Below are 27,621 nucleotides of genomic sequence, written 5' to 3' on the forward strand. Positions count from 1 at the left end.
GGTCTTCTTTATCGCGTGATGTGCGGTCTTTTGTGCAGTCCTGTGGGACTTGTGCGCAGGCCAAGCCTTGTTGCTCCCATGCTAGTGGGTTGCTTTTGCCATTGCCGGTCCCTGAGAGGCCCTGGACGCATATTTCTATGGATTTTATTTCCGATCTTCCTGTTTCCCAGAGGATGTCGGTTATCTGGGTTGTTTGTGACCGATTCTCTAAGATTGTTCATTTAGTGCCTTTGCCTAAATTGCCTTCTTCTTCTGATTTGGTTCCGTCGTTTTTTCAGCATGTGGTCCGTTTGCATGGTATTCCTGAGAATATTGTGTCCGACATAGGTTCCCAGTTTGTTTCTAGGTTTTGGCGGGCCTTTTGTGCTAGGCTGGGCATTGATTTGTCTTTTTCTTCTGCATTTCATCCTCAGACAAATGGCCAGACCGAGCGTACTAATCAGACTTTGGAGACCTTTTTGAGATGCTTTGTGTCTGCTGATCAGGATGATTGGGTGGCTTTTTTGCCATTGGCCGAGTTTGCCCTTAATAATCGGGCTAGTTCGGCTACTTTGGTTTCGCCTTTTTTTTGTAATTTTGGTTTTCATCCTCGTTTTTCTTCTGGGCAGGTTGAGCCTTCTGACTTTCCTGGTGTGGATTCTGTGGTTGACAGGTTGCAGCAGATTTGGGCTCAGGTGGTGGACAATTTGGTGTTGTCTCAGGAGGACGCTCAACGTTTTGCTAACCGATGTCGCTGTGTTGGTCCCCGGCTTCGGGTTGGGGATCTGGTTTGGTTATGTTCCCGTCATGTACCTATGAAGGTTTCTTCTCCTAAGTTTAAGCCTCGGTTTATTGGTCCTTATAGGATTTCTGAGATTATTAATCCAGTGTCTTTTCGGCTGGCGCTTCCGGCCTCTTTTGCTATCCATAATGTCTTCCATAGATCTTTGTTGCGGAAATATGTGGAGCCCGTTGTTCCCTCTGTTGATCCTCCGGCCCCTGTGTTGGTCGATGGGGAGTTGGAATATGTGGTTGAGAAGATTTTGGATTCTCATTTTTCGAGGCGGAAGCTTCAGTACCTTGTCAAATGGAAGGGTTATGGCCAGGAGGATAATTCTTGGGTTTCGGCCTCTAATGTCCATGCCGCTGATTTGGTTCGTGCCTTTCATCTTGCTCGTCCTGACCGGCCTGGGGGCTCTGGTGAGGGTTCGGTGACCCCTCCTCAAGGGGGGGGGGTACTGTTGTGAATTCTGCTCTTGGGCTCCCTCCGGTGGTTGTTGATGGTAATGCAGTTATTCCTGAGCAGCAGTCTTGGACAGGTGTTTCTGCTAATTGCAATTGGGACTGGGGTATTTAGCTGTGCAGGACTCATTAGTCCTTGCCAGTAGTCAAAGTTCCTTTGGAAGTGTTGGTCCTCTGCCTGGCCCCTCCTGCTTGCTGCCAATTCAGCTAAGATAAGTGTTTTCTTCATTTTTTAGACACACTGCTGTGTGTTTATTTTCTGTGCTTATCTTGTTTCTATTTTGTTCCTGCTAGACTGTGCCTGATATTTTTTCTCAGTCTAGTTGGACTCGCTGGAGTCGCAGATATACTCTCCACACCTTTAGTTAGGTGGTGGAGTTTTTGTATTTTTCTGCTGTGGATATTTTGTAGTGTTTTATGCTGACCGCATAGTATCCTATACTATCCTTTCCTATCTAGGTATAAGTGCCTCCTTTGCTTATCCCTGTTTTCTGTCTGTGTGTGTCTTTTCCTCTCCTATTCACAGTCATTATTTGTGGGGGGCTACCTATCCTTTGGGGGTCTACTCTGAGGCAAGAGAGTTTTTCCTATTTCCATCTTTAGGGATATTTAGTCCTTAGGCTGTGTCGAGGTGTCTAGGTCTGGTTAGGCACACCCCACGGCTACTTCTAGTTGCTGTGATAGGATCAGGGTTTGCAGTCAGTAAAGTTACCACTGCTCCAGCGAAGGTCATTTCATGCTGCTCCAAGGCCACCTGATCATAACACTGGGGGTAATATGCTGGACACACTGAGGCAGATTGCTGGACACACTGGGGGCAGGACTGGAGGCATGGGCAGAATGTAGATACGGGGCATGATTGGAGACACGGGGCAGAATGAAAGACATGGGGCAGGATTGGAGACAGATCGTGCAGGATCATGGGGCAGGATGGATACGATGGAGACAGATGGGGCAGGATGGGGAGATCTGTTATGAAAGGCAATTCAGTACCACAATGGACATAGCGGTCAGAGCACATACAGTGATCTGACAATAACCCAAAATCATAGAACGAGCTCTGAGACGTGGGAACTCTGCAGACCGCAATCCCTAATCCTCTCCAAACAACACTAGAGGCAGCCGTGGATTGCGCCTAACTCTGCCTATGCAACTCGGCACAGCCTGAGAAACTAACTGGCCTGAAGAGAGAAAATAAGCCTACCTTGCCTCAGAGAAATACCCCAAAGGAAAAGGCAGCCCCCCACATATAATGACTGTGAGTTAAGATGAAAAGACAAACGTAGAGATGAAATAGATTCAGCAAAGTGAGGCCCGACTTTCTTAACAGATCGAGGATAGAAAAGGTAACTTTGCGGTCTACACAAAACCCTAAAGAAAACCACGCAAAGGGGGCAAAAAGACCCTTTGTACCGAACTAACGGCACGGAGGTACACCCTTTGCGTCCCAGAGCTTCCAGCAACAAATTAGACAAGCTGGACAGAAAAAATAGCAAACAAATAGCAAAGAAGAACTTAGCTATGCAGAGCAGCAGGCCACAGGAATGATCCAGGGAAAAGCAAGTCCAACACTGGAACATTGACAGGAAGCCAGGATCAAAGCATTAGGTGGAGTTAAGTAGAGAAGCACCTAACGACCTCACCAGATCACCTGAGGGAGGAAACTCAGAAGCCGCAGTACCACTTCCCTCCACCAACAGAAGCTCACAGAGAGAATCAGCCGAATTACCACTTGTGACCACAGGAGGGAGCTCTGCCACAGAATTCACAACAGAGATCATATGGGGTAGAATGGATACTCATGAGGGCAGGATGCGAGAACATATGGCTGGAGACAGGAATGAGATAAACGGGGCCAGAATGGGGAATATTATTACCATAGGGGCTAATTAAGGGATATTATTACTGCAGTGATGTATTTATTTTATTTTTTGAGTATACTGTTTTAAATGGGGGGCGGTCCTGTTACTGTGTAGAGTGACACTATGTCACCTTTTTTTCTTCATGTGGTGTAATGTAGAAGTTGTGAAAAATTAAGTAATGTGTTCAGCAAGCGGAGCTCGAGATAACTGTGTTATTTCCTGCAGAAACGAGTCCTGGCTGGAAGAAATGATGGCGGTCTGTGCTGGATGAAAGATGAAGGACTTCACTTAGAGACGTCACCGGTGAGTCAGTGTTACCTATACACTGACACTATACACTATATATATATATATATATATATATACAGAGCTCCTGTGTATAATACCACCAGTGATCTCTGTATTACCTCTACACAGACACTGCATACTAAGTACAGATCTCCTGTGAATACTGGCACTTATGGTGATAGTATTGTGTTTTTTTTTTTATTACTGATCAGTATTGTAGTATTCAGTCACTATGTGGTGGAAATATGTGGTCTGGAAATGGTGTTGTGGTATTTGTTCCTTGTATGTGCTATTTGGTCACCAAGTGGTGGTGATATGTGGTCTTGACATGGTGCGGTGGTATTTGTTCCTTGTATGTGATATTATTCGATCACTGTGGTTGTAATTTGTGGTTTTGTCATGGTGCGGTGGTATTTGTTCCTTTTATGTGATATTGGTCATTTTAAAAATTGAAAAATAAATCAAAATATACCTAAATTGTATTGCATATTTTAACAAATATTTAATAGGTTACAGTAGAGTAGGGCCCGGCCATTTTTCTGGAATAATCTGGTTCAGGTATATCATGACCCCTGTCACATGACCCCCGTCACATGACCCCCGTCACATGACCCACAGTGTCTGAACAGCCCATTGCACAGAGAATGCATATGTGTCATTCAACTCAATTCACTGGTTATATCCAACCTCCACCCAGGCTGAAAACAACTGATTGCTCCTGTGTTCTTGTAAGATGTAATAAATAGACATTGTTGCAGTATCGGACTCCAGCCACAAGAGGTCACTGTTGCCTCTTGAATAGACTCTATTGCAGACTTCATGGTGTTTTTCAGTTTGAACAGATAGCTGACTGGAGAGATCAAGAATTACTTTGGTCATGAGGTACTTTTATGATTAAGTGTACGCAGAGTATGGAGGTTCAAGTTTTTGGTTTATGTTGGGGTGGGGGGATAAGGGATACAATATCATATTGTCACATTATCGCATTACTGTATTATCAACTTTGGAAATGTATATTTTGTATGTTTTGTATTATATTATAAAATTCTAATAAACAGATTTAAAAAAAAAAAAAAAGAATTACTTTGGGGGGGTGACTATGGTTGGATGCAGAGTTGGATTCCCCACATGCAGTAGCATAGCTACTGGGGGGGGCAGAGGGGGCCATCGCCCAGGGCCCCGCGCTCTGAGGGGGCCCACCTGGGGCTATGCTACTGTAACTGTGCTGCACACACCAATACAGCTACATTCTGTGGCAGAGCAGGTAGAATCGATCTCCCTGCTCTGCCGCTATGAGGCCCCTGAGCAGGTGGAGGGGCCCGATGCCAGCAGTGGGCCCCCTGCCCGCCATTGCAAGTTCAGCTTTTTCGGCATTTAGCTGATACAGCTGATCGCATTAATGACAGGAGCGTTACACTCCTTCTCCCATCATTCCCCTGTCAGTGTCTGATGTCGCCAACACTGACAGCGGGTGCGATGACATCACTACCTGGAACAAGGAGGAAGAGAGGTGAGTATTTTTTTTTTGTTTATAGGGGTTGCCTTATACTACAGGGTCTACCTATGGGTGCTGCCTTGTGCTATAGAGTCTGCCTATGGGGTGCTTCCTTGTGCTATAGAGTCTGCCTATGGGGTGCTGCCTTGTGCTATAGAGTCTGCCTATGGGGTGCTGCATTGTGCTATAGAGTCTGCCTATGGGGTGCTTCCTTGTGCTATAGAGTCTGCCTATGGGGTGCTGCCTTGTGCTATAGAGTCTGCCTATGGAGTGCTGCCTTGTGCTATAGAGTCTGCCTATGGGGTGCTGCCTTGTGCTATAGAGTCTGCCTATGGAGTGCTGCCTTGTGCTATAGAGTCTGCCTATGGGTGCTGCCTTGTGCTATAGAGTCTGCCTATGGGTGCTGCCTTGTGCTATAGAGTCTGCCTAGTGGGGGTGCATTCTGCAATATAGTCTGCCTAAGGGGAATGCATGGAGGCTTATGTGGAGTACATTATACTATATTTAGGACTATCGGTGCATTATACTATATGGGGCTATCTAGGAGGGGGGGGGCTTTATACAGTGTGGAGATTACAGTGAGGGGGCCATCATACAGTGTGGGGATTACAGTAAAGGTGCCATCATACAGTGTTGGAGCCATCAAACAGTTTGGAGGCTACTAAGCAGTCAGTATACTGTGTGGGTGGTACTATACAGTGAGGGGACATTACACTGTGTATAAGAGAACATCATGCTGTGTATAGGGGAGCTGTACAGAGAGAAGATTTGGGACATGTTTAAATATAAAGTGGGCACTTATTGTTATAGGGAAACTCAGGTTACTGGGACTATCAAAGGGGAACACAGAGGGCATTATTACTTTCTAAGGGGCAAAATATGGGCACTGTTTTCTAGGGCACTTGCACCTGGCATTACTATATTCTCGAGGGTTGCTTTAGAATTTAGAAGGCACAGAGAACCATACAGCAGGTGCAGTAATAGGGACACATACGGCAGCAGCGGCTCATTATTGGGGTATCAGGTGCAGTAATAGGGACACATACGGCAGCAGCGGCTCAGTATTGGGGTATCAGGGGCAGTAATAGGGACAAATACGGCAGCAGCGGCTCAAAATTGGGATATCGGGTGCCATAATAGGGACACATACGGCAGCAGCGGATCAGTATTGGGGTATCAGGGGCAGTAATAAGGACACATACGGCAGCAGAGGCTCAGTATCGGGGTATCAGGTGCAATAATAGGGACACATACGGCAGCAGCGGCTCAGTATTGGGATATCAGGTGCAGTAATAAGGACACATACGGCAGCAGCGGCACATTATTGGGGTATCAGGTGCAGTAATAGGGTCACATACGGCAGCAGCGGCTCATTATTGGGGTATCAGGGGCAGTAATAAGGACACATATGGCAGCAGCGGCCCAGTATTGGGGTAACAAATGCAGTAATAGGGACACATACGGCAGCAGCGGCTCAGTATTAGGATATCAGGTGCAGTAACAGGGACACATACGGCAGCAGCGGATCAGTATTGGGGTATCAGGGGCAGTAATAGGGACACATATGGCAGCAGCGGCTCATTATTGGGATATCAGGTGCAGTAATAGGGACACATATGGCAGCAGCTGCTCAGTATTGGGATATCAGGTGCAGTAATAGGGACACATACGGCAGCAGCGGCTCATTATTGAGATATCAGGTGCAGTAATAGGGTCACATATGGCAGCAGCGGCTCAGTATTGGGGTATCAGGTGCAGTAATAGGGACACATACGGCAGCAGCGGCTCATTATTGGGATATCAGGTGCAGTAATAGGGACACATACGGCAGCAGCAGCTCAGTATTGGGGTATCAGGTGCAGTAATAGGGACACATACGGCAGCAGCGGCTCAGTATTGGGGTATCAGGGGCAGTAATAGGGACACATATGGCAGCAGCGGCTCAGTATTGGGGTATCAGGTGCAGTAATAGGGACACATACGGCAGCAGCGGATCAGTATTTGGGTATCAGGGGCAGTAATAGGGACACATACGGCAGCAGCGGCTTAAAATTGGGATATCGGGTGCAGTAATAGGGACACATAATGCAGAAGCGAATCAGTATCGGGGTATCAGGTGCAGTAATAGGGTCACATACGGCAGCAGCGGCTCAGTATTGGGGTATCAGGTGCAGTAATAGGGACACATACGGCAGCAGCGAATCAGTATCGGGGTATCAGGTGCAGTAATAGGGTCACATACGGCAGCAGCGGCTCAGTATTGGGGTATCAGGTGCAGTAATAGGGACACATACGGCAGCAGCGGCTCAGTATTGGGGTATCAGGGGCAGTAATAGGGACAAATACGGCAGCAGCGGCTCAAAATTGGGATATCGGGTGCAATAATAGGGACACATACGGCAGCAGCGGATCAGTATTGGGGTATCAGGGGCAGTAATAAGGACACATACGGCAGCAGAGGCTCAGTATCGGGGTATCAGGTGCAATAATAGGGACACATACGGCAGCAGCGGCTCAGTTTTGGGATATCAGGTGCAGTAATAAGGACACATACGGCAGCAGCGGCTCATTATTGGGGTATCAGGTGCAGTAATAGGGTCACATACGGCAGCAGCGGCTCATTATTGGGGTATCAGGGGCAGTAATAAGGACACATATGGCAGCAGCGGCCCAGTATTGGGGTAACAAATGCAGTAATAGGGACACATACGGCAGCAGCGGCTCAGTATTAGGATATCAGGTGCAGTAACAGGGACACATACGGCAGCAGCGGATCAGTATTGGGGTATCAGGGGCAGTAATAGGGACACATACAGCAGCAGCGGCTCAGTATTGGGGTATCAGGTGCAGTAATAGGGTCACATACGGCAGCAGCGGCTCAGTATTGGGGTATCAGGGGCAGTAATAGGGACACATACGGCAGCAGCAGCTCAGTATTGGGGTATCAGGTGCAGTAATAGGGACACATACGGCAGCAGCGGATCAGTATTGGGGCATCAGGGGCAGTAATAGGGACACATACGGCAGCAGCGGCTCAAAATTGGGATATCGGGTGCAGTAATAGGGACACATACGGCAGCAGCGAATCAGTATCGGGGTATCAGGTGCAGTAATAGGGTCACATACGGCAGCAGCGGCTCAGTATTGGGGTATCAGGTGCAGTAATAGGGACACATACGGCAGCAGCGAATCAGTATCGGGGTATCAGGTGCAGTAATAGGGTCACATACGGCAGCAGCGGCTCAGTATTGGGGTATCAGGTGCAGTAATAGGGACACATACGGCAGCAGCGGCTCAGTATTGGGGTATCAGATGCAGTAATAGGGACACATACGGCAGCAGCGGCTCAGTATTGGGATATCAGGTGCAGTAATAGGGACACATACGGCAGCAGCGGCTCAGTATTGGGATATCAGGTGGCATAATAGGGACACATACGGCAGCAGCGGCTCAGTATTGGGGTATCAGGTGCAGTAATAGGGACACATATGGCAGCAGCGGCTCAGTATTGGGATATCAGGTGGCGTAATAGGGACACATACGGCAGCAGCGGCTCGTATTGGGGTATCAGGTGCAGTAATAGGGACACATACGGAAGCAGCGGCTCAGTATTCGGATATCAGGGGCAGTAATAGGGACACATACGGCAGCAGCGGCTCAGTATTGGGGTATCAGGTGCAGCAATAGGGACACATACGGCAGCAGCGGATCAGTATTGGGGTATCAGGGGCAGTAATAAGGACACATACGGCAGCAGAGGCTCAGTATCGGGGTATCAGGTGCAATAATAGGGACACATACGGCAGCAGCGGCTCAGTTTTGGGATATCAGGTGCAGTAATAAGGACACATACGGCAGCAGCGGCTCATTATTGGGGTATCAGGTGCAGTAATAGGGTCACATACGGCAGCAGCGGCTCATTATTGGGGTATCAGGGGCAGTAATAAGGACACATATGGCAGCAGCGGCCCAGTATTGGGGTAACAAATGCAGTAATAGGGACACATACGGCAGCAGCGGCTCAGTATTAGGATATCAGGTGCAGTAACAGGGACACATACGGCAGCAGCGGATCAGTATTGGGGTATCAGGGGCAGTAATAGGGACACATACAGCAGCAGCGGCTCAGTATTGGGGTGTCAGGTGCAGTAATAGGGTCACATACGGCAGCAGCGGCTCAGTATTGGGGTATCAGGGGCAGTAATAGGGACACATACGGCAGCAGCAGCTCAGTATTGGGGTATCAGGTGCAGTAATAGGGACACATACGGCAGCAGCGGATCAGTGTTGGGGTATCAGGGGCAGTAATAGGGACACATACGGCAGCAGCGGCTCAAAATTGGGATATCGGGTGCAGTAATAGGGACACATACGGCAGCAGCGAATCAGTATCGGGGTATCAGGTGCAGTAATAGGGTCACATACGGCAGCAGCGGCTCAGTATTGGGGTATCAGGTGCAGTAATAGGGACACATACGGCAGCAGCGGCTCAGTATTGGGGTATCAGATGCAGTAATAGGGACACATACGGCAGCAGCGGCTCAGTATTGGGATATCAGGTGCAGTAATAGGGACACATACGGCAGCAGCGGCTCAGTATTGGGATATCAGGTGGCATAATAGGGACACATACGGCAGCAGCGGCTCAGTATTGGGGTATCAGGTGCAGTAATAGGGACACATATGGCAGCAGCGGCTCAGTATTGGGATATCAGGTGGCGTAATAGGGACACATACGGCAGCAGCGGCTCGTATTGGGGTATCAGGTGCAGTAATAGGGACACATACGGAAGCAGCGGCTCAGTATTCGGATATCAGGGGCAGTAATAGGGACACATACGGCAGCAGCGGCTCAGTATTGGGGTATCAGGTGCAGCAATAGGGACACATACGGCCGCAGAGGCTCATTATTGGGATATCAGGTGCAGTAATAGGGTCACATACGGCAGCAGCGGCTCAGTATTGGGGTATCAGGGGCAGTAATAGGGACACATACGGCAGCAGCAGCTCAGTATTGGGGTATCAGGTGCAGTAATAGGGACACATACGGCCGCAGAGGCTCATTATTGGGATATCAGGTGCAGTAATAGGGTCACATACGGCAGCAGCGGCTCAGTATTGGGGTATCAGGGGCAGTAATAGGGACAAATACGGCAGCAGCAGCTCAGTATTGGGGTATCAGGTGCAGTAATAGGGACACATACAGCAGCAGCGGATCAGTATTGGGGTATCAGGGGCAGTAATAGGGACACATACGGCAGCAGCGGCTCAAAATTGGGATATCGGGTGCAGTAATAGGAACACATACGGCAGCAGCGGATCAGTATTGGGGTATCAGGGGCAGTAATAGGGACACATACGGCAGCAGAGGCTCAGTATCGGGGTATCAGGTGCAGTAATAGGGTCACATACGGCAGCAGCGGCTCAGTATTGGGGTATCAGGGGCAGTAATAGGGACACATACGGCAGCAGCAGCTCAGTATTGGGGTATCAGGTGCAGTAATAGGGACACATACAGCAGCAGCGGATCAGTATTGGGGTATCGGGCAGTAATAGGGACACATACGGCAGCAGCGGCTCAAAATTGGGATATCGGGTGCAGTAATAGGAACACATACGGCAGCAGCGGATCAGTATTGGGGTATCAGGGGCAGTAATAGGGACACATACGGCAGCAGAGGCTCAGTATCGGGGTATCAGGTGCAGTAATAGGGTCACATACGGCAGCAGCGGCTCAGTATTGGGGTATCAAGTGCAGTAATAGGGACACATACGGCAGCAGCGGCTCAGTATTGGGGTATCAGGTGCAGTAATAGGGACACATACGGCAGCAGCGGCTCAGTATTGGGATATCAGGTGCAGTAATAGGGTCACATACGGCAGCAGCGGCTCAGTATTGGGGTATCAGGTGCAGTAATAGGGACACATACGGCAGCAGCGGCTCATTATTGGTGTATCAGGTGCAGTAATAGGGACACATACGGCAGTAGAGGCTCAGTATTGGGGTATCAGGTGCAGTAATAGGGACACATACGGCAGCAGAGGCTCAGTATTGGGATATCAGGTGGCGTAATAGGGACACATACGGCAGCAGCGGCTCAGTATTGGGATATCAGGGACAGTAATAGGGTCACATAGGGCAGCAGCTCCTTAGTATTGGGGTATCAGGTGCAGTAATAGGGGCACATACGGCAGCAGCGGCTCAGTATTGGGATATCAGGTGGCGTAATAGGGACACATACGGCAGCAGCGGCTCAGTATTGGGGTATCAGGTGCAGTAATAGGGACACATACGGCAGCAGCGGCTCAGTATTGGGATATCAGGGGCAGTAATAGGGACACATACGGCTGCAGAGGCTCATTATTGTGATATCAGGTACAGTAATAGGGTCACATACGGCAGCAGCAGCTCAGTATTGGGATATCAGGGGCAGTAATAGGGACACATACAGCAGCAGCCGCCCAGTATTGGGGTATCAGGTGCAGTAATAGGGACACATATGGCAGCAGCGGCTCAGTATTGGGATATCAGGTGGCGTAATAGGGACACATACGGCAGCAGCGGCTCGTATTGGGGTATCAGGTGCAGTAATAGGGACACATACGGAAGCAGCGGCTCAGTATTCGGATATCAGGGGCAGTAATAGGGACACATACGGCAGCAGCGGCTCAGTATTGGGGTATCAGGTGCAGCAATAGGGACACATACGGCAGCAGCGGATCAGTATTGGGGTATCAGGGGCAGTAATAAGGACACATACGGCAGCAGAGGCTCAGTATCGGGGTATCAGGTGCAATAATAGGGACACATACGGCAGCAGCGGCTCAGTTTTGGGATATCAGGTGCAGTAATAAGGACACATACGGCAGCAGCGGCTCATTATTGGGGTATCAGGTGCAGTAATAGGGTCACATACGGCAGCAGCGGCTCATTATTGGGGTATCAGGGGCAGTAATAAGGACACATATGGCAGCAGCGGCCCAGTATTGGGGTAACAAATGCAGTAATAGGGACACATACGGCAGCAGCGGCTCAGTATTAGGATATCAGGTGCAGTAACAGGGACACATACGGCAGCAGCGGATCAGTATTGGGGTATCAGGGGCAGTAATAGGGACACATACGGCAGCAGCAGCTCAGTATTGGGGTATCAGGTGCAGTAATAGGGTCACATACGGCAGCAGCGGCTCAGTATTGGGGTATCAGGGGCAGTAATAGGGACACATACGGCAGCAGCAGCTCAGTATTGGGGTATCAGGTGCAGTAATAGGGACACATACGGCAGCAGCGGATCAGTGTTGGGGTATCAGGGGCAGTAATAGGGACACATACGGCAGCAGCGGCTCAAAATTGGGATATCGGGTGCAGTAATAGGGACACATACGGCAGCAGCGAATCAGTATCGGGGTATCAGGTGCAGTAATAGGGTCACATACGGCAGCAGCGGCTCAGTATTGGGGTATCAGGTGCAGTAATAGGGACACATACGGCAGCAGCGGCTCAGTATTGGGGTATCAGATGCAGTAATAGGGACACATACGGCAGCAGCGGCTCAGTATTGGGATATCAGGTGCAGTAATAGGGACACATACGGCAGCAGCGGCTCAGTATTGGGATATCAGGTGGCATAATAGGGACACATACGGCAGCAGCGGCTCAGTATTGGGGTATCAGGTGCAGTAATAGGGACACATATGGCAGCAGCGGCTCAGTATTGGGATATCAGGTGGCGTAATAAGGACACATACGGCAGCAGCGGCTCGTATTGGGGTATCAGGTGCAGTAATAGGGACACATACGGAAGCAGCGGCTCAGTATTCGGATATCAGGGGCAGTAATAGGGACACATACGGCAGCAGCGGCTCAGTATTGGGGTATCAGGTGCAGCAATAGGGACACATACGGCCGCAGAGGCTCATTATTGGGATATCAGGTGCAGTAATAGGGTCACATACGGCAGCAGCGGCTCAGTATTGGGGTATCAGGGGCAGTAATAGGGACACATACGGCAGCAGCAGCTCAGTATTGGGGTATCAGGTGCAGTAATAGGGACACATACGGCCGCAGAGGCTCATTATTGGGATATCAGGTGCAGTAATAGGGTCACATACGGCAGCAGCGGCTCAGTATTGGGGTATCAGGGGCAGTAATAGGGACAAATACGGCAGCAGCAGCTCAGTATTGGGGTATCAGGTGCAGTAATAGGGACACATACAGCAGCAGCGGATCAGTATTGGGGTATCAGGGGCAGTAATAGGGACACATACGGCAGCAGCGGCTCAAAATTGGGATATCGGGTGCAGTAATAGGAACACATACGGCAGCAGCGGATCAGTATTGGGGTATCAGGGGCAGTAATAGGGACACATACGGCAGCAGAGGCTCAGTATCGGGGTATCAGGTGCAGTAATAGGGACACATACGGCAGCAGAGGCTCAGTATCGGGGTATCAGGTGCAGTAATAGGGTCACATACGGCAGCAGCGGCTCAGTATTGGGGTATCAAGTGCAGTAATAGGGACACATACGGCAGCAGCGGCTCAGTATTGGGGTATCAGGTGCAGTAATAGGGACACATACGGCAGCAGCGGCTCAGTATTGGGATATCAGGTGCAGTAATAGGGTCACATACGGCAGCAGCGGCTCAGTATTGGGGTATCAGGTGCAGTAATAGGGACACATACGGCAGCAGCGGCTCATTATTGGTGTATCAGGTGCAGTAATAGGGACACATACGGCAGTAGAGGCTCAGTATTGGGGTATCAGGTGCAGTAATAGGGACACATACGGCAGCAGAGGCTCAGTATTGGGATATCAGGTGGCGTAATAGGGACACATACGGCAGCAGCGGCTCAGTATTGGGATATCAGGGACAGTAATAGGGTCACATAGGGCAGCAGCTCCTTAGTATTGGGGTATCAGGTGCAGTAATAGGGGCACATACGGCAGCAGCGGCTCAGTATTGGGATATCAGGTGGCGTAATAGGGACACATACGGCAGCAGCGGCTCAGTATTGGGGTATCAGGTGCAGTAATAGGGACACATACGGCAGCAGCGGCTCAGTATTGGGATATCAGGGGCAGTAATAGGGACACATACGGCTGCAGAGGCTCATTATTGTGATATCAGGTACAGTAATAGGGTCACATACGGCAGCAGCAGCTCAGTATTGGGGTATCAGGTGCAGTAATAGGGACACATACGGCAGCAGCAGCTCAGTATTGGGATATCAGGGGCAGTAATAGGGACACATACAGCAGCAGCCGCCCAGTATTGGGGTATCAGGTGCAGTAATAGGGACACATACGGCTGCAGAGACTCATTATTGGGATATCAGGTGCAGTAATAGGGTCACATACGTCAGCAACGGCTCAGTATTGGGGTATCAGGTGCAGTAATAGGGACACATACGGCCGCAGAGGCTCATTATTGGGATATCAGGTGCAGTAATAGGGTCACATACGGCAGCAGCGGCTCAGTGTTGGGGTATCAGGTGCAGTAATAGGGACACATACGGCCGCATAGGCTCATTATTGGGATATAAGGTGCAGTAATAAGGACACATACGGCAGCAGCGGCTCATTATTGGGGTATCAGGTGCAGTAATAGGGTCACATACGGCAGCAGCGGCTCATTATTGGGGTATCAGGTGCAGTAATAGGGTCACATACGGCAGCAGCGGCTCAGTATTGGGGTATCAGGGGCAGTAATAGGGACACATACGGCAGCAGCGGCTCAGTATTGGGGTATCAGGTGCAGTAATAGGGACACATACGGCAGCAGCGGCTCAGTATTGGGATATCAGGGGCAGTAATAGGGACACATGCGGCAGCAGCGGCCCAGTTTTGGGGTATCAGGTGCAGTAATAGGGACACATACGGCCGCAGAGACTCATTATTGGGATATCAGGTGCAGTAATAGGGTCACATACGTCAGCAACGGCTCAGTATTGGGGTATCAGGTGCAGTAATAGGGACACATACGGCCGCAGAGGCTCATTATTTGGATATCAGGTATAGTAATAGGGTCACATACGGCAGCAGCGGCTCAGTATTGGGGTACCAGGTGCAGAAATAGGGACACATACGGCCGCAGAGGCTCATTATTGGGGTATCAGGTGCAGTAATAGGGTCACATACGGCAGCAGCGGCTCATTATTGGGGTATCAGGGGCAGTAATAAGGACACATATGGCAGCAGCGGCCCAGTATTGGGGTAACAGGTGCAGTAATAGGGACACATGCGGCAGCAGCGGCTCAGTATTAGGTTATCAGGTGCAGTAACAGGGACACATACGGCAGCAGCGGATCAGTATTGGGGTATCAGGGGCAGTAATAGGGACACATACAGCAGCAGCGGCTCAGTATTGGGGTATCAGGTGCAGTAATAGGGACACATATGGCAGCAGCAGCTCAGTATTGGGGTATCAGGTGCAGTAATAGGGACACATATGGCAGCAGTGGCTCATTATTGGGATATCAGGTGCAGTAATAGGGACACATATGGCAGCAGCTGCTCAGTATTGGGATATCAGGTGCAGTAATAGGGACACATACGGCAGCAGCGGCTCATTATTGGGATATCAGGTGCAGTAATAGAGTCACATATGGCAGCAGCGGCTCAGTATTGGGGTATCAGGTGCAGTAATAGGGACACATACGGCTGCAGAGGCTCATTATTGTGATATCAGGTACAGTAATAGGGTCACATACGGCAGCAGCAGCTCAGTATTGGGGTATCAGGTGCAGTAATAGGGACACATACGGCAGCAGCAGCTCAGTATTGGGGTATCAGGTGCAGTAATAGGGACACATACGGCAGCAGCGGATCAGTATTGGGGTATCAGGGGCAGTAATATGGACACATACGGCAGCAGCGGCTCAAAATTGGGATATCGGGTGCAGTAATAGGGACACATACGGCAGCAGCGAATCAGTATTGGCATATCAGGGGCAGTAATAGGGACACATACGGCAGCAGAGGCTCAGTATCGGGGTATCAGGTGCAGTAATAGGGTCACATACGGCAGCAGCGGCTCAGTATTGGGGTATCAGGTGCAGTAATAGGGACACATACGGCAGCAGCGGCTCAGTATTGGGGTATCAGGTGCAGTATTAGGGACACATACGGCAGCAGCGGCTCATTATTGGGGTATCAGGTGCAGTAATAGGGACACATACGGCCGCATAGGCTCATTATTGGGATATCAGGTGCAGTAATAAGGACACATACGGCAGCAGCGGCTCATTATTGGGGTATCAGGTGCAGTAATAGGGTCACATACGGCAGCAGCAGCTCAGTATTGGGGTATCAGGTGCAGTAATAGGGACACATACGGCAGCAGCAGCTCAGTATTGGGATATCAGGGGCAGTAATAGGGACACATACAGCAGCAGCCGCCCAGTATTGGGGTATCAGGTGCAGTAATAGGGACACATACGGCTGCAGAGACTCATTATTGGGATATCAGGTGCAGTAATAGGGTCACATACGTCAGCAACGGCTCAGTATTGGGGTATCAGGTGCAGTAATAGGGTCACATACGGCAGCAGCGGCTCATTATTGGGGTATCAGGTGCAGTAATAGGGTCACATACGGCAGCAGCGGCTCAGTATTGGGGTATCAGGGGCAGTAATAGGGACACATACGGCAGCAGCGGCTCAGTATTGGGGTATCAGGTGCAGTAATAGGGACACATACGGCAGCAGCGGCTCAGTATTGGGATATCAGGGGCAGTAATAGGGACACATGCGGCAGCAGCGGCCCAGTTTTGGGGTATCAGGTGCAGTAATAGGGACACATACGGCCGCAGAGACTCATTATTGGGATATCAGGTGCAGTAATAGGGTCACATACGTCAGCAACGGCTCAGTATTGGGGTATAAGGTGCAGTAATAGGGACACATACGGCCGCAGAGGCTCATTATTTGGATATCAGGTATAGTAATAGGGTCACATACGGCAGCAGCGGCTCAGTATTGGGGTACCAGGTGCAGAAATAGGGACACATACGGCCGCAGAGGCTCATTATTGGGGTATCAGGTGCAGTAATAGGGTCACATACGGCAGCAGCGGCTCATTATTGGGGTATCAGGGGCAGTAATAAGGACACATATGGCAGCAGCGGCCCAGTATTGGGGTAACAGGTGCAGTAATAGGGACACATGCGGCAGCAGCGGCTCAGTATTAGGTTATCAGGTGCAGTAACAGGGACACATACGGCAGCAGCGGATCAGTATTGGGGTATCAGGGGCAGTAATAGGGACACATACAGCAGCAGCGGCTCAGTATTGGGGTATCAGGTGCAGTAATAGGGACACATATGGCAGCAGCAGCTCAGTATTGGGGTATCAGGTGCAGTAATAGGGACACATATGGCAGCAGTGGCTCATTATTGGGATATCAGGTGCAGTAATAGGGACACATATGGCAGCAGCTGCTCAGTATTGGGATATCAGGTGCAGTAATAGGGACACATACGGCAGCAGCGGCTCATTATTGGGGTATCAGGTGCAGTAATAGGGACACATATGGCAGCAGCTGCTCAGTATTGGGATATCAGGTGCAGTAATAGGGACACATACGGCAGCAGCGGCTCATTATTGGGATATCAGGTGCAGTAATAGAGTCACATATGGCAGCAGCGGCTCAGTATTGGGGTATCAGGTGCAGTAATAGGGACACATACGGCTGCAGAGGCTCATTATTGTGATATCAGGTACAGTAATAGGGTCACATACGGCAGCAGCAGCTCAGTATTGGGGTATCAGGTGCAGTAATAGGGACACATACGGCAGCAGCAGCTCAGTATTGGGGTATCAGGTGCAGTAATAGGGACACATACGGCAGCAGCGGATCAGTATTGGGGTATCAGAGGCAGTAATATGGACACATACGGCAGCAGCGGCTCAAAATTGGGATATCGGGTGCAGTAATAGGGACACATACGGCAGCAGCGAATCAGTATTGGCATATCAGGGGCAGTAATAGGGACACATACGGCAGCAGAGGCTCAGTATCGGGGTATCAGGTGCAGTAATAGGGTCACATACGGCAGCAGCGGCTCAGTATTGGGGTATCAGGTGCAGTAATAGGGACACATACGGCAGCAGCGGCTCAGTATTGGGGTATCAGGTGCAGTAATAGGGACACATACGGCAGCAGCGGTTCAGTATTGGGATATCAGGTGCAGTAATAGGGACACATACGGCAGCAGCGGCTCATTATTGGGGTATCAGGTGCAGTAATAGGGACACATACGGCCGCATAGGCTCATTATTGGGATATCAGGTGCAGTAATAAGGACACATACGGCAGCAGCGGCTCATTTTTGGGGTATCAGGTGCAGTAATAGGGTCACATACGGCAGCAGCGGCTCATTATTGGGGTATCAGGTGCAGTAATAGGGTCACATACGGCAGCAGCGGCTCAGTTTTGGGGTATCAGGGGCAGTAATAGGGACACATACGGCAGCAGCGGCTCAGTATTGGGGTATCAGGTGCAGTAATAGGGACACATACGGCAGCGGCTCAGTATTGGGATATCAGGGGCAGTAATAGGGACACATGCGGCAGCAGCGGCCCAGTTTTGGGGTATCAGGTGCAGTAATAGGGACACATACGGCCGCAGAGACTCATTATTGGGATATCAGGTGCAGTAATAGGGACACATACGGCAGCAGCGGATCAGTATTGGGGTATCAGGGGCAGTAATATGGACACATACGGCAGCAGCGGCTCAAAATTGGGATATCGGGTGCAGTAATAGGGACACATACGGCAGCAGCGAATCAGTATTGGCATATCAGGGGCAGTAATAGGGACACATACGGCAGCAGAGGCTCAGTATCGGGGTATCAGGTGCAGTAATAGGGTCACATACGGCAGCAGCGGCTCAGTATTGGGGTATCAGGTGCAGTAATAGGGACACATACGGCAGCAGCGGCTCAGTATTGGGGTATCAGGTGCAGTAATAGGGACACATACGGCAGCAGCGGTTCAGTATTGGGATATCAGGTGCAGTAATAGGGACACATACGGCAGCAGCGGCTCATTATTGGGGTATCAGGTGCAGTAATAGGGACACATACAGCAGCAGCGGCTCAGTATTGGGATATCAGGTGGCATAATAGGGACACATACAGCAGCAGTGGCTCAGTATTGGGGTATCAGGTGCAGTAATAGGGACACATATGGCAGCAGCGGCTCAGTATTGGGATATCAGGTGGCGTAATAGGGACACATACGGCAGCAGCGGCTCGTATTGGGGTATCAGGTGCAGTAATAGGGACACATACGGCAGCAGCGGCTCAGTATTGGGATATCAGGGGCAGTAATAGGGACACATACGGCAGCAGCGGCTCAGTATTGGGATATCAGGGGCAGTAATAGGGACACATACGGCAGCAGCGGCTCAGTATTGGGGTATCAGGTGCAGCAATAGGGACACATACGGCCGTAGAGGCTCATTATTGGGATATCAGGTGCAGTAATGGGGTCACATACGGCAGCAGCGGCTCAGTATTGGGGTATCAGGTGCAGTAATAGGGACACATACGGCCGCAGAGGGTCATTATTGGGATATCAGGTGCAGTAATAGGGTCACATATGGCAGCAGCGGCTCAGTATTGGGGTATCAGGGGCAGTAATAGGGACACATACGGCAGCAGCAGCTCAGTATTGGGGTATCAGGTGCAGTAATAGGGACACATACGGCAGCAGCGGCTCAAAATTGGGATATCGGGTGCAGTAATAGGAACACATACGGCAGCAGCGGATCAGTATTGGGGTATCAGGGGCAGTAATAGGGACACATACGGCAGCAGAGGCTCAGTATCGGGGTATTAGGTGCAGTAATAGGGTCACATACGGCAGCAGCGGCTCAGTATTGGGGTATCAGGTGCAGTAATAGGGACACATACGGCAGCAGCGGCTCAGTATTGGGGTATCAGGTGCAGTAATAGGGACACATACGGCAGCAGCGGCTCAGTATTGGGATATCAGGTGCAGTAGTAGGGTCACATACGGCAGCAGCGGCTCAGTATTGGGGTATCAGGTGCAGTAATAGGGACACATACGGCAGCAGCGGCTCAGTATTGGGGTGTCATGTGCAGTAATAGGGACACATACGGCAGCAGCGGCTCAGTATTGGGATATCAGGTGCAGTAATAGGGACACATATGGCAGCAGCGGCTCATTATTGGTTTATCAGGTGCAGTAATAGGGACACATACGGCAGCAGCAGCTCAGTATTGGGATATCAGGTGGCGTAATAGGGACACATACGGCAGCAGCGGCTCAGTATTGGGGTATCAGGTGCAGTAATAGGGACACATACGGCAGCAGCGGATCAGTATTGGGATATCAGGGGCAGTAATAGGGACACATACGGCAGCAGCGGCTCAGTATTGGGATATCAGGTGCAGTAATAGGGACACATACGGCAGCAGCGGCTCAGTATTGGGGTATCAGGTGCAGTAATAGGGACACATACGGCAGCAGCGGCTCAGTATTGGGATATTAGGTGCAGTAATAGGGACACATACGGCCGCAGAGACTCATTATTGGGATATCAGGTGCAGTAATAGGGTCACATACGTCAGCAATGGCTCAGTATTGGGGTATCAGGTGCAGTAATAGGGACACATACGGTCGCAGAGGCTCATTATTGGGATATCAGGTGCAGTAATAGGGTCACATACGACAGCAGCGGCTCAGTATTGGGGTATCAGGTGCAGTAATAGGGACACATACGGCCGCAGAGGCTCATTATTGTGATATCAGGTGCAGTAATAGGGTCACATACGACAGCAGCGGCTCAGTATTGGGGTATCAGGGGCAGTAATAAGGACACATACGGCAGCAGCGACTCAATATTGGGGTATCAGGTGCAGTAATAGGGACACATACGGCAGAGGCTCAGTTTTTGGGATATCAGCAGGATGAGGGGTTTGTGCAGGTTGGGAATAGATGGTGATGGGGATGAAATGTGAGAAGTGAAATGTGTCTTTGTTATATTCTTTGCAGGCAAGTGCTGGCTGGAAGAAGTCATGTCGGTCTGAGCCAGATGGAAAAGACGGGAAAAATGAACGATTCCATCAGAAAGGACGTCAGCAGTTTGTCATTATCTGTAACTGTGCTGTGATCTCTTATATGTTCTGCAGGACTGGTATTTACCACTGACCATATGGCGGTAATATCCATGTTGGTCTTTATATAGAGATTATCTTCAGTAACAGCGCGGACATCTGCTGAGGATCTCCTCCGCTATTAGGGTGCTTCACCCAGTTGTAATCAAGGTTACCTGGTTGGGGGTCCACTCAGAAGTTAAGCCCCTTGAACCAAAACCCTAGCTACGCTTCTGACAAGCCGGTATACTGCCGAACCGTGAGTCAGGAACACATGTCCTGGTGCTAATGATGTAGCCTGTTATGATCCGGTGATCTTGGAGCTGCATGAGAACTTTCACTGGAGAAGGTGACCACTATACTGACCGCAATCCTGAACTTAACACTGCAACTAGAAGTAGCCGTGGAGTGTACCTAACACACCTAGACACCTCGTCACAGCCGGAGGACTAAATACCCCTAAAGATGGAAATAGGAATACTATCTTGCCTCAGAGAAAATCCCCAAAGGATAGACAGCCCCCCACAAATATTGGCGGTGAGTCGGAGAGGAAAAAACATACACAGGCAGAAAAACAGGATTTAGCACAGGAGGCCACTCTAGCTAGATAGGACAGGGTAGGACAGAGTTCTGTGCGGTCAGTATTAAAATCCTTCAAAAACATCCACAACAGAATATACAAAAAACTTCCTACATCTAACTAAAGATGTAGGAGCTGTGACAAAACACTCTGGGATCGCCTTTGCTGGGGTCAAAGGACACGTGGTTTGTGCATTGAATCTGAGGCGTACAGCAGGTTTCTGAGCAGGCTGACCTCAGGTCAGATTTATTAACGTGAAAGCAACACAAAAAACAAAACATAAAAATAAATCCTAGCCTGTCCGGCACTAACTAAACAAATACGTTGCTATCTCAACAACTGGGGGGGCTTCTCCCACCCAGCTAACATCATACAGATCTTGAGCAGAGCTCTTCACTCACGTTTGTCTCACACAGGCAGGCAATCTGTGTGCCCCAGGCAGAGACTGGAAACACCCAGCTGGTCATCTTTTATTCCTGCAATCATTAACCCATTAGCACCCTGAAGATACTGAGTGGCCTAATTCACATAGGACAAACACCTGGGCGAGATATACCTGCCTCCATCTACCACACCAGCATGAGTCTTGCATATCCCCCCCCCTTGCTCAGACCACTCCGGTCGAGCAAGAACACTTTTGAAACAGTGCACTCGGGATAGGGCATCGGCGTTCCCCATCTGCACCCCAGGTCGGTGCTCCACCGTAAAAGAGTAAGCCTGCAGGGCAAGGAACCACCGGGTTACCCGACTATTACGGTCCTTGTGGAGGTGCATCCACTTGAGAGGGGCATGGTCTGTGACCAGCCTAAACTTCCTACCAGCCAAGTAATACTTGAGGGAGTCGAGAGCCCATTTAATGGCTAGGCACTCTTTTTCAACCACCGCATACCTCTGCTCATGTACATTCAGTTTCCGACTGAGATAGAGGACCGGGTGTTCGACTCCGTCCCTCACCTGGGAAAGTACAGCTCCGACACCAGTATCAGAGGCATCAGTTTGTACCACAAACTCGCTGCTGAAATCAGGAGTCACTAGTACGGGCTGAGAGCACAAAGCCCGTTTCAGGCTGTGGAAGGCCTCTTCAGCAGCTGAGGTCCATTTTACCATGACGGAACCCTTCCCCTTGGTAAGATCCATCAAGGGAGTAGCCATGGCTGCAAAATTGGGTATGAACCGGCGATAATAGCCGGCAATCCCCAGGAAAGCCTGCACTTGTTTCTTGTTCACTGGTTGTGGCCAGCCCTGAATTGCCTGTATTTTGTCGATCTGGGGTTTAACCACTCCTCGGCCAATCACGTAGCCCAAGTATCGGGCTTCTTCAAGCCCGATGTGGCATTTCTTGGGGTTTGCCGTTAAACCTGCATCTCGCAGGTCATCAATCACGGCTTGTACCTTCTGTAGATGAGTTTCCCAGTCCATGCTGTAAATTACGATGTCATCCAGGTAGGCAGAAGCGTACTGTCTGTGAGGCCTCAAGACTCGATCCATCAATCTCTGGAACGTTGCGGGAGCTCCGTGAAGTCCAAACGGCATATAGACATACTGGAACAGACCTTCCGGTGTAGCAAATGCCGTCTTCTCTCTGGCCGCCTCGGCCAGAGGAATCTGCCAGTACCCCTTTGTTAAATCCAGGGTCGTAATGTATCGGGCTTTACCAAGCCGGTCGATCAACTCATCGACCCGGGGCATAGGGTACGCATCAAATTTAGAAACTGCATTCAGTTTCCTAAAGTCATTACAAAACCGGATGGAGCCATCCGGTTTAGGTATCAACACAATTGGACTGGACCAGGCGCTGTGTGACTCCTCAATGACTCCTAAGTCCAACATTGCCATCACTTCCCGGGAGACGGCTTCACGGCGGGCTTCCGGAATCCGGTAGGGCTACACATGAACAGTGACGCCAGGCTCTGTGACAATCTCATGTTTCACCAACTTCGTCCGGCCAGGTTTTTCGGAGAAGAACTGTCGGTTCTGTAACAAAAATTGCTTAACCTCAGATTTTTGTCGTTCTGAGAGAGTCTCAGCAACCTGCACCTCTGGTACAGTAGGTGAACAAACCGGACAGGGCAGATCCGCCGTTAGGGCAGAGCGGTCTTTCCAGGATTTTATCAGATTCACATGATAAATCTGTTCTGGTTTTCTCTTACCCGGCTGGTACACTTTATAGTTCACTTCACCAACTCTTTCTCGGACCTCAAACGGGCCCTGCCATTTCGCCAGGAATTTACTATCCACCGTAGGGATTAGGACCAACACCCTATCGCCGGGTGCAAATGTACGGACCTTAGCGCCTCTATCATAACTTTGCCTCTGGGCTCCCTGGGCCTGTAACATATGGTCCCTAACAATGGGCATGACAGCGGCAATACGATCCTGCATTTGTGTTACATGGTCGATTACCGTTTTAAAGGGAGTGACTTGACCTTCCCAGGTTTCTTTTGCGACGTCCAGCAGTCCCCGGGGACGACGGGCGTACAACAGTTCGAAAGGCGAAAATCCTGTGGAAGACTGGGGAACTTCCCTAATGGCAAACAGCAAATAGGGTAACAAGTAATCCCAGTTCTTCCCATCTTTGTCTATCGCCTTCCGGAGCATCTGTTTTAAGGTTTTGTTGAAGCGCTCAACCAGGCCATCTGTTTGAGGGTGATAGACAGACGTACGCAACGGGTCTATTTGTAAGAGCCTGCAGAGCTCCTTCATTACCCTCGACATAAAGGGAGTCCCCTGGTCGGTGAGTATCTGTTTTGGAATTCCCACCCGACTAAACACTTGTACCAATTCCTTGGCGATCGTCTTGGTAGCTGTGTTACGCAAAGGGACGGCTTCCGGGTAACGAGTGGCATAGTCCACAATGACGAGGATATGTTGGTGCCCACGTGCGGATCGGGGAAGGGGCCCAACCAAATCCATCCCAATTCTCTCAAAAGGGACCCCGATGATAGGAAGGGGTACCAAAGGGCTACGGAACTGAGATTTAGGGGCCGCGATTTGGCACTCTGGACAGGACTCACAATAGTTACGCACATCACAATGTATTCCAGGCCACACAAAACAATGCAATATCCTTTCTGTGGTTTTCTGTACCCCCAGATGTCCCCCCATTATATGTCCGTGGGCCAAATCCAGTACCTTCCGCCGATAAGGTTTGGGTACCACTAACCGTTGCACTGTGTCTTCCCCTTTTTTTTCTACCTGGTAGAGCAAATCATTTTCAAGAACCATATACGGGTACGCTAGCCTAGTGTCAGGTTCTACGGGTACCCCATCTATCATTTTTACATTTTTCCTAGCCTGAGTCAAGGTAGGATCTTTCATTTGCTCGCTGTGGAAGTCATCCACCTGGACTCCCAAATCTGGCAGGCAGGGTGCCGGATGGCTGTCTGCCTCCGCCTCTCGCTGAGGTTCCTCAGTTTCCTCTGTTTCCCCCGCCATGACGGAGAAGGGGTACTGAAGGTTAGATTCACTAACCTCCCCAGCAACATCTTCCTGTGGGGTCTCCTCTAGGGACTCGGGACCTCCAGATGGCATGGGAGAAGATTCACGGGTACAGCTACCGTGAAGGAGCAACTGATTCTCCCACAACTGCCAGAAATAGGGAAAATCCCTGCCCAGGATTACATCATGTAACAATGCGGGAACGAGTCCCACTTTGTGCTGCACTGACCCATAGGGAGTAGAAATCCATATGACCGCTGTTAAGTACGAGCGGGTGTCACCATGCACACACGTCACAGAAAACTTGTCAGACGGACCAGACGGAAGTGCCACTAGACTAGCTTTCACCAGAGTCACCACACTTCCAGAGTCTAGTAATGCCACAACATTTTTCCCATCAACAGATAATTCACACAGGTGTTTCACTGTATCATTTTGACCCGCATTCACACTCACTAGCTGTGTAACCAAAGACATGCGTTTTCTAGAGTCTATAACGTCGCACTGCATGGGTTCAGCGGTAACAGGACAGTTCGCAGAAACATGACCCTTCTCATGGCAGCGGAAACACCTAACAGGTCCCCTACTGAGACCACCGTCCAATACTCTTGGTCTCGGAGTGCGAGCAGTCCCGGACTCCTCCCCCACAGTTTTAAGCGATTTTCCTTCACCCGTGGTCCCTGGAACAGTCTTACCGGTTCCACGAGGAGGAGGCACAGACCGGGGGTTGGCGGTGTCGTCGGGAAGTCCTTCTGCCACGGAATAACGCTCGACCAACTCCACAAGTTGATCCGCTGTCGTGGGATTTCCTTGGCTTACCCACCTTTTCAGCGCTGGGGGTAGTACTCTCAGGTACTTGTCCAGGACAACCCGCTGGATTATTTCGGGTATTGTCAGTACCTCAGGTTGCAGCCATTTCTTTGTCAAGTAGATCAGGTCGAACATCTGAGACTGCGCTGGTTTATCCTGCTGGTATGTCCACTGATGTACCCTCTGTGCACGGACAGCCGTCGTCACACCTGTTGTGAATTCTGTGGCTGAGTTCACTTCTGTGGTCACAAGTGGTATTGCAGTCTCTGGGCTTCCTCCCTCAGGTGTTTTGGTGAGCTCGTTGGCTGCCTTGCTATTTAGCTCCACCTGAGTCTGTCTTCCTTGCTCCTTGTCAATGTTCCAGTGTTGGATCTGAGCTACTGCATCTTTCCTTGGGCCTGCTGCTCTGCTAGATAAGTGCTTCTAGTTTGTTTTCTGTTTTTTCTGTCCAGCTTGCTATTATCTTTTGCTGGAAGCTCTGAGAAGCAAAGGGGTGCACCGCCGTGCTGTTAGTTCGGCACGGTGGGTCTTTTTGCCCCTTTGCGTGGTTTTCGTTTTAGGGTTTTTTGTAGACTGCATAGTTCTCTTTGCTATCCTCGCTCTGTCTAGAATATCGGGCCTCACTTTGCTGAATCTATTTCATTCCTACGTTTGTCTTTTCATCTTGCTAACAGTCATTATATGTGGGGGGCTGCCTATTCCTTTGGGGTATTTCTCTGAGGTAAGTCAGGCTTGTATTTCTATCTTCAGGCTAGTCAGCTCCTCAGGCAGTGCCGAGTTGCATAGGTAGTGATAGGCGCAATCACTGCTGCTTATAGTTGTGTGAGGATAGATCAGGTACTGCAGTCTACAGAGATTCCACGTCTCAGAGCTCGTCCTATTGTTTTTGGTTATTGCCAGATCTCTGTATGTGCGCTGATTACTGCACGCTGTGTTGCCTGATTGCTGGCCATAACAGTACAAGGAGCCCACCAATGATTCCCAATAGAGGGAAAAAAGAAATCCTGACATCATTTTTTTTTCTTAGCTCTGTCTTCAGTCTTTTTTTTCCCCTAGACATTAGAGTGCTTCAGGACACAGCTGTGGACATGGATATTCAGGCTCTGTGCTCCTCAATGGATAATCTCGTTGTAAATGTACAAAAGATTCAAGATACTATTGATCAGAAATCGATGCTAGAACCAAGAATTCCGATTCCTGATTTGTTTTTTGGTGACAGAACTAAGTTCCTGAGCTTCAGAAATAATTGTAAGCTATTTTTGGCCTTGAAACCTCATTCTTCTGGTAATCCTATTCAACAGGTTTTGATTATTATTTCTTTTTTGCGCGGCGACCCACAGGACTGGGCGTTTTCTCTTGCACCAGGAGATTCTGCATTGAGTAATGTTGATGCATTTTTCCAGGCGCTGGGATTGCTTTACGATGAGCCTAATTCAGTGGATCAGGCTGAGAAAAATCTGCTGGCTTTATGCCAGGGTCAGGATGATGTAGAAGTATATTGTCAGAAATTTAGGAAGTGGTCAGTACTCACTCTGTGGAATGAATCTGCACTAGCGGCTTTGTTCAGAAAGGGTCTCTCTGAAGCGCTTAAGGATGTAATGGTGGGATTTCCTATGCCTGCTGGTTTGAATGAGTCTATGTCCTTGGCCATTCAGATCGGTCGTCGCTTGCGCGAGCGTAAATCTGTGCACCATCTGGCGGTATTGTCTGAGAGTAAACCTGAGCCTATGCAGTGCGACAGGACTATGACTAAAGTAGAACGGCAAGAACACAGACGTCTGAACAGGCTGTGTTTCTATTG

This window comes from Ranitomeya imitator, chromosome 1, assembly GCF_032444005.1.
Source record: "Ranitomeya imitator isolate aRanImi1 chromosome 1, aRanImi1.pri, whole genome shotgun sequence".
Taxonomy (NCBI): Eukaryota; Metazoa; Chordata; class Amphibia; order Anura; family Dendrobatidae; genus Ranitomeya; species Ranitomeya imitator.